We start from the raw sequence: 14,770 nt of genomic DNA on the forward strand, positions 1-14,770 counted from the left end.
TTTTAGTGCATGCGCTGCACGTCTTTTATTTGTGAGCAAAACCATTTCCTTCCTTTAATAAGAAATTTATACCTGAACACTCCCTGAAACATTTGGATGGAAATCTGGCAAGCAAAGCAGGCATGCATGACACCACGCATCTTCAGGGGAGATGGACAGGATGGCGCAGCCACACACTACTCTAACCACTATAATGTGTGTGAAAAAGGCTCCTTCCCCCGCCAACCCAAGACTGTCTCGCAGTGTCTTAGACTTTTGCATCCTCCCATACAGCCCGGTGGACACACCTCCATTCAGAGTGGTCTGCTCCCTAAATTCCTATTCTGAAAACTGTGTGGGCTTTATTTAATTAAGCCAAGGAACAAAAGGGGTTTTGGGGTCCAATCAGTAAGGCTGAGCCCTATTCAAACAAGAAACAACAAAGAGCCAGTACTGATACACAATTCTCACATTTCTAACGGCGCATTGAATTGAAACAATGTCACCAAAAACCTCTTTTTCCGTATGAATTAATCAATATTTATTCAAAACAATACATATATGAATCAGGTAAACACAATTTAATCCATTTAACATTTTTGGACAAACACCGCACTACACACTCCGACCATTTTTACTACATCCTTCACCCACAACGGGCCAGATTCACAGAACTAACTTAAGACAAAATCCTAAACTTACTACCATTTTCGTATTCACAGAAGGCACTTACTCATTTTGGTATTCACAGAAGACACTTAGGGCCATATGTAGGTAACATACTATTTACCGATTCATAAATACCAAATTTTACCGATTCGGTATTTATGAATCGGTAAATGGTATGTAGGTAAACATTCGGTAATTATGACCAATTCGGTAATATTCGGCATTTATGAATAGGTATTTACCGAATCGGTAATAATGCATCCCTTCCCATTCATTCCTATGGGCCTGGAGGCCCATAGGAATGAATGGGAAGCCATTTACTATTACCGAATCGGTAAATACCGATTCGGTAATAGGGGAAGCATATTCATGGGTGGCAGGGTGTCACATTGACACCCTGTTGCACCCCTGAATCGTGCATGTGTGCACATGTGGCGCACATACATGTCCTAAGGGCATGTATGTCTGCCACATGGCACTGTCAAAACAGCAAAAAATAGATTTTTGAAAGGTATTCGATATTTATCACCAACCTGTATTTGGTGGTAAATACCGAATCCTGAATACAATAAAACACTCACTTGAGTACTCCCTACATATGATTTAAGGATTCGGTAATTTACCGAATCTGTATTTTACCGATTCGGTATTTTACCGATCCATTACCGATTCGGTAAATTACCGAATCCTTAAATCATGCCTCCTACATCTCAAATGCCTAAATACCGGTCGGTAACGGGATATTTACCGAATTTCGGCCGTTACCGACCGGTATTTAGCTACCTACATATGGCCCTCACTCACTTCGGTATTCACAGAAGTTAGGAGTCCTAACTTTAGGACTCCTAAATGCCTTCTGTGAATACCAATAGTCTTAAAATTAGGATTTTTCTCAGTTTAGGAGTCCTAAAGTTAGGACAACAAACTTCACTACTACTAAAATGAGAAAAATCCTAATTTTAAGGCTTTCGGTATTCACAGAAGGCATTTAGGAGTCCTAAAGTTGGGAGTCCTAACTTTACTACTGCTAAATTGAGAAAAATCATAATTTTAAGACTTTCGGTATTCATAGAAGGCATTTAGGAGTCCTAAAGTTAGGAGTCCTAACTATACTACTACTAAACTGAGAAAAATTCTAATTTTAAGGCTTTCGGTATTAACAGAAGGCATTTAGGAGTCCTAAAGTTAGGAGTCCTAACTTTACTACTACTAAATTGAGAAAAATACTAATTTTAAGACTTTCGGTATTCACAGAAGGCATTTGGGAGTCCTAAAGTTAGGAGTCCTAACTATACTACTACTAAACTGAGAAAAATCCTAATTTTAAGACTTTCAGTATTCACAGAAGGCATTTAGGAGTCCTAAAGTTAGGACTCCTAACTTCTGTGAATACCGAAATGAGTAAGTGCCTTCTGTGAATACCAAAATGGTAGTAAGTTTAGGATTTTGTCTTAAGTTAGTTCTGTGAATCGGGCCCAACATCTTCTCTTTCATACCCAAAACTCTGAACCAATCTCTATCAAACTTCTCAGACACCCCTCAATTCCACTTCACACACATTCCAGCAACACCAACCCCTGCCCACATTTAAATATTACATATTCATGAAAAAGTAACATCTATACACAAAACAAAAGCCACAAAAAAAACAATTGACAAGAAACAATACAAACATTTTTAACAGAGATGTATACACCTGATTGGCCACAAAAAAGGTCGACGCGTTTCTAACCCCTCCAATTATGGGGTTCTCCTCAGTACCAGAAAGTTTAATAGATGCTGCGAGATCAGCCGATTCCTGCTTCACTAACTTCTAACAACCTATAGAATGACCATTTATTGTGGTGACCGGTCGGCGACCGACAGCCGTTGTATCATGGGTATGTATATGAATTTCCAGGCGTGAATCCTATGTTGCACTTTTCTATTTGCTCAGCCTGCAGACGACTGGTATTTTAGATGTAAAGGTTTGTGTGCTCCTTCGTTTGTTTTTCCTTAAGTGCGAGCCTTTCATTCCACAGTAAACATCTCAGCGGGCCACTGGGGAACGCTTTACATCTAAAATACCTGTCGTCTGCGGGCTGAACAAATAGAAAAGTGCAACATAGGATTCACGCCTGGAAATTCATATACATACCCATGATACAACGGCTGTCGGTCGCCGACAAGTTACCACAATAAATGGTCGTTCTATAGGTTGTTAGAAGTTAGTGTAGCAGGGATCGGCTGATCTCGCAGCATCTGTTAATCTTTCTGGTCCTGAGGAGAACCCCATAATTGGAGGGGTGAGAAACACGTCGACCTTTTTTATGGCCAATCAAGTGTCTAAATCTCTGTAAAAAATGTTGATATTGTTTCTAATTTGTCAATAGATTCTTGTTTGGCTTTTGTTTTGTGTATGGATGTTATTTTTTCATGAATATGTAATATTTAAATGTGGGCAGGGGTGGTGTTGCTGGAATGTGTGTGAAGTGGAATTGAGGGGTGTCTGAGAAGTTTGCTAGAGATTGGTTCAGAGTTTTGGGTATGAAAGAGAAGATGTTGTGGGTGAAGGATGTATTAAAAAGGTCGTTTTGGGAGTGGGTAGTGCGGTGTTTGTCCAAAAATGTTAAATGGATTAAATCGTGTTTACCTGATTCATATATGTGTTGTTTTGAATAAATATTGATTAATTCATACGGAGAAAGAGGTTTATGGTAACGTTGTTTCAATTCAATGCACCGGTAGGAATATGAGAATTGTGTATCAGTACTGGCTCTTTGTTGTTTCTTGTTTGAATAGGGCTCATCCCCTACTGATTGGACGCCAAACCCCCTTTTGTTCCTTGGCTTTATTTAATTAAGTCACAGATTGTTATAACCAGAAAGACGAGCACTTCTGGTAGCAAGAAAAGGCTAAAAACCATCTCCACTTGATGGCTCCGGAAGGGGAGTATGAAGTGGGTGTGGAGTAAACAGACCTAATTGTAACAAAGTGGCTCTCCTTAATGATGACACGAATGCTGATAGATGATAAATGAAGTTTATTCCTTAGGAGGAATCTCATCCATCAGTTCCCTCCAGCTACATGCCAGGCATACATCCAACTGACCACCAAGTTCCTTTGACATCATCAGATTCCACTCGCATCGCAACAGGAGCACTATCTAAGAATGCCACACAAAGGAAACCCCAAACACAAACAAAAGAACATAACAACTTCCCGATTACAAATATAATACAGTGCATTTCATATAACAAAAAAGTTTTAGCTCACATTAACCCCTTGAGTGCCCCGCCCTTTCCCCCTCCTGTGCCGGCCCTTTCATTAGCGGGCGGGGTCCATGACGAGATAGTCTCGTCATGGGCACAGCGCAACCGCGCTCCATGATGAGACTATCTCGTCATGGGCACAGAAGGGGTTAAAAATTAGAAGAAGTGTAAAATGTTGATACCAATTGTAAACAAAATACTACCTCTCAACCTTAGTTTAATTCACATATTCACTCAAATACGCTGGAGGCGTTGACTTCCTCACAGACTTCCTCAGAGGCGTATCCACAGAATCATGACCCCCCAGTATTTTTGCAGGTGCCATCAAGATCAGCTTCCACTGGGGGTTCCCATTCAACAGGTCACCCTGGACAATTTCATCTCTGAGTACAGCAACTCTGCTTAAATTCCATATGCAATAGTCATTGGTTTTGACAGCGTTATTGAACACTTTGATGACCTTCATAGGTTTTAAAAACCCTGCAGAACATGCTCTCATATAGTCTCCTACCTTGACAAGCATTCTTTTAACTCTATTTCTTTTTTTTTTTTTTTTTTTTTGGAAACCGTTTATTGCAATCTAAATATATACAAGTATGGGCCTACAACCTTCCGGCCGGCCGCTAAAGTGACAAAAGCGCATGACATACATACAATAAGGCACTTGGCTTTGCATAGACGATAAAGCAGGAGGAATCAACAACGTGGGCCACATAACTCTGAACCCACAATACGGTTTCGTTTTCTACAACACAACAACATAAAACCACACCCGCAAGGCAACCCACGATCAAAAATGACGACATGTGCTCCTCAAGTGGGGAACCCCAACCATCTAAAGAAATCCAGAGGGGGGGAGGGAAACTGATCCAGGACTGGGAGAACAATGTGCCCAGGGCTGAGGGAGGGGGTCAACTATGGGGATGGAGCTGGTGACGCGGGAGGCAACAACGGCGGCTCGCAAATACCCCCGCGGTAAGCGTTCCAGGGGCCCCATATCTTCACCCATGCCCCAGGCTTACCCCGCGCCACATATACCACCTTTTCTCGGAACATGCACCAATCCATATGTTCTTTCCAAGCCGACACCGCCGGGGGCCTCTGAGATCCCCACAGCTGAGCAATGTCACGTTTAGCTATCATATATCCCAGAGTCACCCATCGCGTCTGCGGAACCGAGTAATCAGTCGGTTCCCATACATTCAGCAGGCATCTCCTCGCTTCAGGCAACAGCGCGACATGTGTAACCGCTCGCAGGACCTCATGCACACCACGCCAGAATCGCTCCACCCTCGGACATTCCCACAGAATGTGTAAAAAAGTCGCCAAAGCACCACACCCACGCTTACACAATCCATCCTCGGCATAGCCCATACGCTGAAGCCTTGGCCCCGTCATATACACCCGGTGGAGTATCTTAAGCTGGACGAAGCGAAGGCGAGCCGGGATGGCCACCTCCTTCGGAGAGGCCACCGCGGAAATCCAGTCCTCGTCGTCCAACTCCAGCCCATCGGCAACCCAAGCCTCGCGGAGGCCAGTCAGTAAGCCCGAGCGGTCATTTATCAATTTCTTATAAATGAGGGAGATCGTGCTGTCCGGAACGTGGCCATCTAGCACTCTATCCTCCAGGGGGGAGGACTCCAGGATGGAGGCCACGTCTGGGAAGACGGAACCCAGTGCGTGACGGACCTGCAGGTAGCGAAAGTATTCACTGCCCTGCAGCTGAAACTCCGCCTGCAGCGTCTCGAATGTCTTGAATCCTCCCCTCGTCCAGAGATCTCCCACTGTACTGATGCCTATCATGTCCCACCTCTCGAAGCCCTTCGAGGTCCACAGAGAGCCAAGCCTCTCCGACGCATACAACGGTGACGCCCGGGTCAAACGGTCCTTCCATCCCATAGCTGCATTAGCCGCGTGCCATACTCGCACCATGACACGCGTGGGCCCCGTCAAGCGGGAATCGGGCACGCTAGTGTAGAGCGCTCGATTGTAGTCGCCACCGGGCAGGAGCATTTTGTCCATTTCAAATGCCGGGTTTAGGGCGGGCCCATAGAAGCCGTGATTAATTGCAGCTAACTGGGAGGCCCAGTAATACCGCTTAATATCCGGGAGGGCAATCCCTCCGTCGTACCACGGGAGCGTCAATTTTGCCAGGGCTATACGCGGCCTCCCGTCCCAAAACAGACGGCGCTGTAAGCTTTCCACCTCACGGAAGTAGCGCGCCGGGACCAAGTCCATAGTGTTCTGGAGAGCGTACAAAAAGCGCGGCAATGACATCATCTTGAACAATGCCGCCCGGCCAAGCGGCGAAAGCGGCAAGCGCCGCCAGCGCGCGACGTCCTCCTTCAAGCGCTGGAGGGGGGGAAGCAAGTTTCGCTCGTAGCGGGCCACCGGGTCCAGCGTGATATAGACCCCCAGGTATCGAAATCCCTGCGAGGCAATCTGAATCGGACAGCCCCGAGGGAGGACAGGAGCCTCCCCGGAAAGCACATAGACACAGGATTTAGCCCAGTTGATGACAAGGCCAGAATTACGGCCAAAGGAGCGCAAAACATCGACCAGGACAATCAGCGATTTGCGCGGGGAGGCTAGGTACAAAAGGATATCGTCAGCGTAGAGGGACACGCGGTCCTCATATTCGGGGGTCCAACGGAGACCTCGGATAGAAGGGTGCCACCGCAGCCACTCCGCCAGGGGTTCCAGGGCCAATGCAAAAAGGAGCGGCGACAGGGGACAACCCTGTCGCGTGCCCCGTCCCAGCACGAATGGGGCCGAGACTCGACCATTCACCACCACCTGTGCCAATGGGTCCGAGTACAACAATTTGACCCAACTGATGAATCCCGGGCCAAATCCGAATTTCGCCAACATCGCCCAGATGTAGGGCCACTCGAGCGTGTCGAACGCCATGGTGGCGTCCAGGGACGCCAAGATGGCCGGCTCCCGCACGAACGGAACACGCGCGAGTACCCCATGCAAGCGCCGCAGATTAAGGGCCGTATTGCGATGGGGAATGAAGCCGGACTGGTCTTGGTGGACCAAATCGCCCACCACGCCGACCAGCCGGTTAGCGAGCACCTTGGCGAGGATTTTAGGCTCCGCGTTTAAAAGCGAGATAGGCCGGTAGGATGTAACCCGGTCCCGCGGTCTGCCCTCCTTGTGGATAACCACGATGGTAGCCAGACGCTGGTCCGGCGGGAGGGAGCCCCGCGAGTGAGCCGCAAGGAACATAGCTCGGAGGTGGGGTGCCAGTACGTCCGGTCGCAATTTATACAGCTCGATAGGAATGCCGTTCGGGCCCATGGCCTTGCCAGAAGCGACCGAGCGGATGGCGAGGGCAATTTCGTCCGAGGTGGGGGCGGCATCCATCAATTCCCTGTCCTCCATTGAGAGGGAGGGCAGCGCGATGTCACGCAGCAGGGCATGGGAATCCTCCTCCGGGCAGGGAGAAACCGGGGAATATACCTCGCGGAAATAATCCGCGAAGCAGGAGACAATGCCTTCCGGCTCAGTGACACGTACACCGTCCATTCTTTCAATCAGCGGGACCACACGACTAGCTCTCTCCTTCTTATCCAACCACGCAATCAACTTACCAGCCTTATCACCCACATCATACAATCGCCCCTGTTGCTCTCTGCTGAGGCCCCTGGCCGCCTCCGTGACGAGGGACCTATAGGCCGCCTGCTTAAGGTGTAGAACGTGCAGCGCAGCGTCAGTCACCCCACTCCCCAGGCCACCCTCCAGTTCAGTGATTTCAGCCTCCACTCGGGTCACCTCCTCCTGTGCGCGCCTCCGGGCATGGGAAATAAGGGAGAGGGCCTCCCCTCTAAGCACAGTCTTGAAAGCCTCCCACAGGGAAATGGCAGACGGGACAGACCCCACATTCTCCTCAAAGTACCGTTGCAAGGATTTAATCAAATCAGCACGAATAGTGGGGTCGCGCAGGTACCAGGCATTGATTGGGGCTACCCTGCCCTCCCCCCTCGGGAAGACATCAAAGTGCATCAGGAGTGGGGAATGATCTGAAATACCCCGCGCCAGGTGGCGCACCTCCCCCACTCTCCCGGCATAGGCCGCAGGGACAAGGACATAATCAAGCCGCGAAAGGCTACCATGGGCCCCCGAATGGAAGGTGTACTGCAGCTGAGCGGGATGCTTTAGACGCCAGCAGTCCACCAATCCCAGCGTGTCCAAAAGGCCAGACAGCCACACTTGTGCCCGGGGGAGGTCCCTAGGGGGATAACGATCCAGAGTCCCAGAAGCCACCGCATTGAAGTCCCCCCCAACCACCAGAAGCCCCCCCGGAAGGTCAAGCAGGAGGCGTCCCAGGTCCGCAAAGGTGGTGGACTGTAACCCCGGTGGGACGTACACTGAGACAAAGACGACTACCTTGCCCTCCATTCTCCCCACCAAGACAGTGTAGCGTCCCCTCTCATCATGGCGCACCTCGTCTATTTCTAGAGGGAGCGAGGTCTTGACCATAATGCCCACCCCTCGCGAGCCCGATGTGAAGCCCGAGTGGGCCACCAAACGATAACCACGTCTATTCATGGCACAATAGGAGTTACCAATGAGGTGTGTCTCCTGCAAAAAGACCACATCAGGCGAAATCCGTTTCAGATATTGCAGGACCACACCCCGCTTAATCCTATCACCCAGTCCGTTAACGTTCCAGGACAGCAAAGTCAGGTCCCTACCCCCCATCACAGACAGAAGCCATCATTTGTCCCCCCGAGAGCATCTCAAAAAACCAAATACAATAAAGGGTTTGCCTTGCGGTAGAAACAAACCATACCCCACCCCAACCCACCCATCCCAACAGAACTCCCCCCACCCTGCACCCCTGCATGAGCCCAAACAGCCCCCCCAAAGTGCAGTGTGCCTGTCGCCCCATGGAAAGAAAACTAACTAGTCCCCCAGAGGAGGAGGGAGATCCCCCAAGAGACCCCACACGACCTCCGCAGGAGGGGAACTTACCCTAACAGTCAATGGTGACAATAACACAGTCCAGAGCAAGGCCTACCATTAGTCCCTCAGTCCTGATCCGGCGGGCCCTCCCCACCAACCGCTTCCCCCCCACCTCCCCGGCCCCGATCTCCGGGCAGAGTGTCCAGCCAGTCCCCGGCCGCCTCGGGACGATCAAAAAAGTGCGTGCGGCCATCCACCTCCACCCTCAGCTTAGCCGGAAAAAGCATCGCATATTTGATATTCAGGTCCCGTAGGCGACGTTTGACACCGAGAAAACTCAGTCGCTGCTTTTGGACCGCCGGAGTAAAGTCAGGATAGAAATTGATATCCATATTGTCAAGTCTGACCGGCCCTTGTAGCCTGGAGGTCTGCAGGATAGCGTCCCTGTCCCGAAAATTGAAAATCCGGGCGATGAGAGGCCTCGGAGGGGCTCCGACCTTAGGCCTACCCCCGGGGACCCTGTGGGCACGTTCCACTGCAAAAAATTTACTCAGCCCCCGAGGCTGGAGATGGGTGAGGACCAATTCCTCCACGAACAGATCCGCTGCCTCTGCCTCGCGTCCCTCCGGCACCCCGATAATGTGGACATTATTCCTCCGGGCCCGACCCTCGGAATCCTCCAGTCGACGATGCATCAGGGCGCTCGCCTGGCCAAGCCTGCGCACCTCCTGTTGGAGGGCCGCCACGTCGGATGTGAGGCCCGAAGTAGAGTGGGCCAAAGAATCGACCCGGTCATTTGTTTTGGAGAGATCGGCTCTCACGAGGCCCACGTCCACGAGGACCGAGTCGATCTTCTGCGCCAGAGTGTCAAAGCGCTGGTCCACCGAGGCCTTCATCTCGGCGATGGCGCCCATGACATCTCGGAGGGTCAGGTCCGTGGGCAGAGCAGAAGCGTCAGTCGGGCCCGTAGGGATTCTACGCAGCGCCTCTGGAGATCCCTTCTGGAGGGTGTAGCGGTCCATATTGTTGGATTGATGGGCCGCGCCACGACGGGTCGACTTCACCTTAGCCCGGTCGCCATCTTGTTTTGTGGCCATGGTCGCGGTCCCAAATCGAGCCAATCTCCTCAAAAAGGGGGGTAGACAATCCCGTTCAAGGGCTCCGGGGGGGGGCGACCACCGCTCCGCAGGACGGACCGCAGCCGGCGGGCCGGCAGGGCACCCCAACAAGGCCACTCCACCGCACACCGCCTCGCGACCCTACCTCGCCTGGCAGCAAGGAGGGCGCAAAAGCGAAAGCGAAAGTGCGGGGTGCGCGAGTCGCCCAGCCTTGCCCGCCGCTGTTATTCACTTTGTCGCCGGATCGCCCCACAACTCCAGTACGGGGGGCCGGCGTGGAGAAGGCCGCAAACCGTAATCGGTGCTCCCGCCGGTGTCCGAGGTCCGAATTGAAAACGGAAAACGGGCGTCACCTCAGCTCCGGTTCAGAAACACAGTCCCCTCATCTAGGACAGGATTCGGTCAGGATTTATGCAGGAGGTCGCGGAGGTCCTCGGGAGCCTCGCACCTACGCGGCCATCTTGGGTGCGCGCTAGGCTCCTCCTCAACTCTATTTCTTAAATTGTAAAGCTCCTTGCGAGCTTCAATTTTCTTAGTCTCTGTCAACCTCCAATCAGACTCCCTCATTAGTCCCATCACCACCTGCTTGCATATCATTGACCTAAGTGGGTGCTACCAGAGTGTTGGCTAGCCTGCCTCTGAATAACTCAAATGCGTGTCTTCTTAATAACAGCATGAGGAGATGCTCCTAATACCGCCACCTTATCTTTCCGCCAATCCACATCAGCAGTCTTGGTCATGTCTATGGTTTCTTTCAGCACACGATTAAAGTGCTCTACCATCCCATTGGTCTCTTGTTGATACAGTGAGCATTTATTTTGTCTAATTCCATGCTCACTCAAAACCTATTCCATCTCTCAAGAAACTAACTGTACCCCATTGTCTAGAAGAATGACATCTGGAATCCCCTCTCTAGCAATAAGCTTTTCCAAGAATCCTTTCACATGCTTGGTTTCAATACCATACGTGATAGCTATTTCAGGCCTCCTGGAAAACAAATCAACATGAACTAAAATGTACCACTCGCACCCTGCTGAGCGAATGGGGCCAACTCTATCCAAGCCAACTTCTTTCCATGGATCATTAGGCGTTCTCTTATTACCATGGGTTGTACCTTGGGTTTCGCCAACTTCTCACTCAATGCACACTAAACGCAATCTCTGATGATACGTTCTACGTGTAAGTCCATTCCTGGCCACCAGTAAATCAGCCTGAGTCTCTCCTTTGTTTTAGACATTCCTTGATGGCCTGCATGTGCTAAACAGATATGCTCCTCCCTGAGGGATATCGGGGGAACTAACCTCGTGCCGCTGACCAAAAACCCTTTTTGCTCTGACAACCCATCCCTAACATGACAAAACCTCTCCATTTCTTCATCTCCTTTGGGTTTGATCTTCCATCCATTCCTCACCCAATCTAAAACTCTGACAATTCCTTGATCAGAGACAAGAGCTTCACACCACCTTTCCTCAGTAATACTACCTCTATCCATCACTTCCTCATTCTGTTTACTTTCACTAGATAACTTCTCCTCATCCACATCTACCAAACAGGATAATGCATCTGCTACTTTGTTTTCACCCCCTGGCAAATATCTAATGACAAAATCAAACTCTTGTAGAGGCATTACCTATTTGGTAATCCTACTAGAAATTCTCGTCAATGCCTTTTTAAAAACAAATCTCACATAAAGGTTTATGATCCGTCCTTACTTCAAACACTCATCCCCACAACAGATTTCTCAATTTCTTCACAGACCAATGTATAGCCTTGTAAAGTTCTCTCTCCAAGACAAAATAGTGCAGTTCTGCTCCTCTCAAACAACTAAAAAAGGAACCAAATTACATCATCCTGCCCTTGATTCCTCTACAGCCAAACAGCATCTAGTCCCTTCATACTTGCAACTGTTATCAAGATTTACTTTTTCTTAGGTTCAAAGCTTCTCAATTTGGGTGCACTACTCAATCTCTCCTTCAGTGTGCTTAACTCTTCCTCACACACCTGATCCCATATATACTCACTCACTTTACAAACCAATCCTCTCATGTGGACACACAAACTTGCAAAACTTGAACAAAATGTACTATCATATTCAGCCATTCCTAAAAACACTAATTAACTCTTCCTTGTTAGTGGGAGAACATAATCTACGAATGGCATCAACCAAGATTTCTTTGGGCGTCACAGCACCAGCAGAAATTGTATGCCCCAAATAGTCAATAGACTCCTCCTGAACTTACACATCCCTATTTTGACTGTTAAATTGAATTCATTGAGCCTGCTCAATACGCTTATGACCCTCTCATCATGTTCTAAATTACATCTCCGAAAGATTCAAATATCATCTTGATATATTCTCACACCTGTAAATCCTTTCAGAATATTCTCCAAAGCTCTCTGGAGAACAGAGGCTGTTGACACCAGGCCTAATGGAAGTCTGACAAAACGATAAGTTCCAAAGGGAGTTACAAATGCAGTAATGTCTAGAGAGGCTTCATCAAGCCTAATCTGATGATATGCAGATTTGAGGTCGATGGTCGAAAACACTTTGGCACCCTGCAGCAGCATCAACATATCAGCTATATTAGGCAAAGGATACTGATCCACCACCACATGCTTGTTCAGCTCTCTCAGATGAACACACAGACGCAAACTCCCATCTGCTTTCTTGGCTGCTACAACAGGAGCAAGCCACTGTGTTCATTCCATCTCCTCATTAACACCCTCAGCCTTAAGTCTCTCCAATTCTGCTTGCATTTGTTCATTAACAGCCACATGTACATTACAGACCTTACCACAAACAGGCTTCACACTATCGATAAGATGTATGTGATGAATATAATGTCGAAGACACCCAAGTGTTTCACCAAACACTTGAGGCAATTCCATTCTCAACAGATGTATATAATTCTCTGATGAACTATCCTGAGTGGTGCTTACCTTCCTCACCTCAAAATTTTCCTTCAACTTAATGGGTGGTGATTTATTTGGATCCAAGATCACCCCAAGGTCCCCTTGGTGAAACCAACTCAATATGCTGTCACCTTTTTGCAAAATATATACCTCTGCATTAGTAAACCTGCCTTTATATAAAAAAGACCCCCAAAATATCCAAACAACTTAATTGGCTCTACCTCATATGCACAAGGACTCATGTCAGATCAAAACACTTTGGTCTTCTCTGTGACCTTCTTTAAGTAGAAGTCTTTGGAAACTATCGTGATTTTAGCCCCATTATCAAATAGAACTTTGGTTGTTTCCACTTCAAACATTACCTCATCAAGTGGACTACTTCTACTATCACCATTTTCAGTGACTTGCAAAAATATCTGCCCACACTCTACATGAGAATGTAGTTGACTTGAACACTCACCATCATCATTATTCTAATTCACTTTTCCTTTGAGCGTCTTGCCTTTGCAGACAGCAGCAAAGTGCCCTCTTCTATTACAGTTACTACATGTAACTTTGCTTGCTGGACATTCTTTGTCATTTGCTAAATGTCCTATTCTTCCACAACGGAAACTTTTACCTTGAAAGATTTTAGTCTTTTTAAATTTGTCAACACTACTTCTTCTTTTCTTGTTCTTTTTGTGTCTGTTTAATGACTTGAACAGTATCCTTCTTGTCCCCTTCTTTTCTTATAACTTACACACACTTGATGGAATGTTCAATCCTTTTAGCAATGAGTAGACCATCCTCTACAGAAGGTTCATCCTTTAGCTAGAGTTCTTCTCTTACACGCTCTATGTTACACCCTAACATGAATTGATCCCTAATCCTTTCATCAATTGTGGCACCAAATTTGCATGTCGAGGCTAATTTCCTCAAACTTGTTATATCATTCTCTATGGTAAGACCCTCCAACTGATTGCTGCAACCAAAATGATACCTTTCAAGTATAGTGCTGACTTTAGGTAAATAATGTTTGTCTAATTTTGCAATGCAAATCTCATACTCATTTAGATCCCCGTCATGTACATCAGGCAAATGATCAAATACTTCCTGACCTTACAATAGTAGTGCAGTTTTCCTTTCAGCACTTAGTGAAGATTCACACATCGTGGAATACCTTTCATAACCTTACACCACTTTTGCCATTTAATAGGTGGGTCACCTGGTGATGAGAAAAAGAAAGTTGGCGCAAGTACATTTTTTATATTGCTTCTTTAGAATGTAAAAATTATGAAGAATAAAGGAAATAACCACTCACAGAATGTTGGACTAAAATACTATTAAGTCAAGACAATTGAATAAATGTTAAAACAATTAAATAAATGTTATATAAGCTAGTAACTAGAGCACTAATTCAAATATATGTTCCATGCATTAAATCACTACTGTAATATTAATAATAGAAAAGAAATATGCCATGTATGGAAAGTGTGCATGCCACTGAATAAACATGCCTTGTTGAGAGGGAGTGTTTGCATCACTGAATAATACCAACACGCACCCGAAAAGATGAAACTGCTTGACACAGACTTTGTATAAATAAGTGTGCGTGTCACTGAAACTGGAGACACGCATAGAAATGCAGCAGGTAACTGTGGAAAGTAGTTCTTTATAAACTAGTGTGCATGTCACCGAACATCAAGGACACGCAGTGAATTGGAAAGGAAGTTCTGTGTTCCTCATAATTGCATGACACAGAGTTTGGATGAATAAGTGTGCGTGTCACTGAACTTCAAATACACGCAGCGAATTGGAAGAGAATTTCTGTGTTGCGTATGGGTAAAACCAGCCTCTCAAGATGGCCGCCATGTCGACGTGATGATGTACAAGGTCATATGATGATGAGGTAATCCGGCGCCTCCCCTCACGGCAGGAAGAACTTTCCTT

This window comes from Triturus cristatus, chromosome 7, assembly GCF_964204655.1.
Source record: "Triturus cristatus chromosome 7, aTriCri1.1, whole genome shotgun sequence".
Taxonomy (NCBI): Eukaryota; Metazoa; Chordata; class Amphibia; order Caudata; family Salamandridae; genus Triturus; species Triturus cristatus.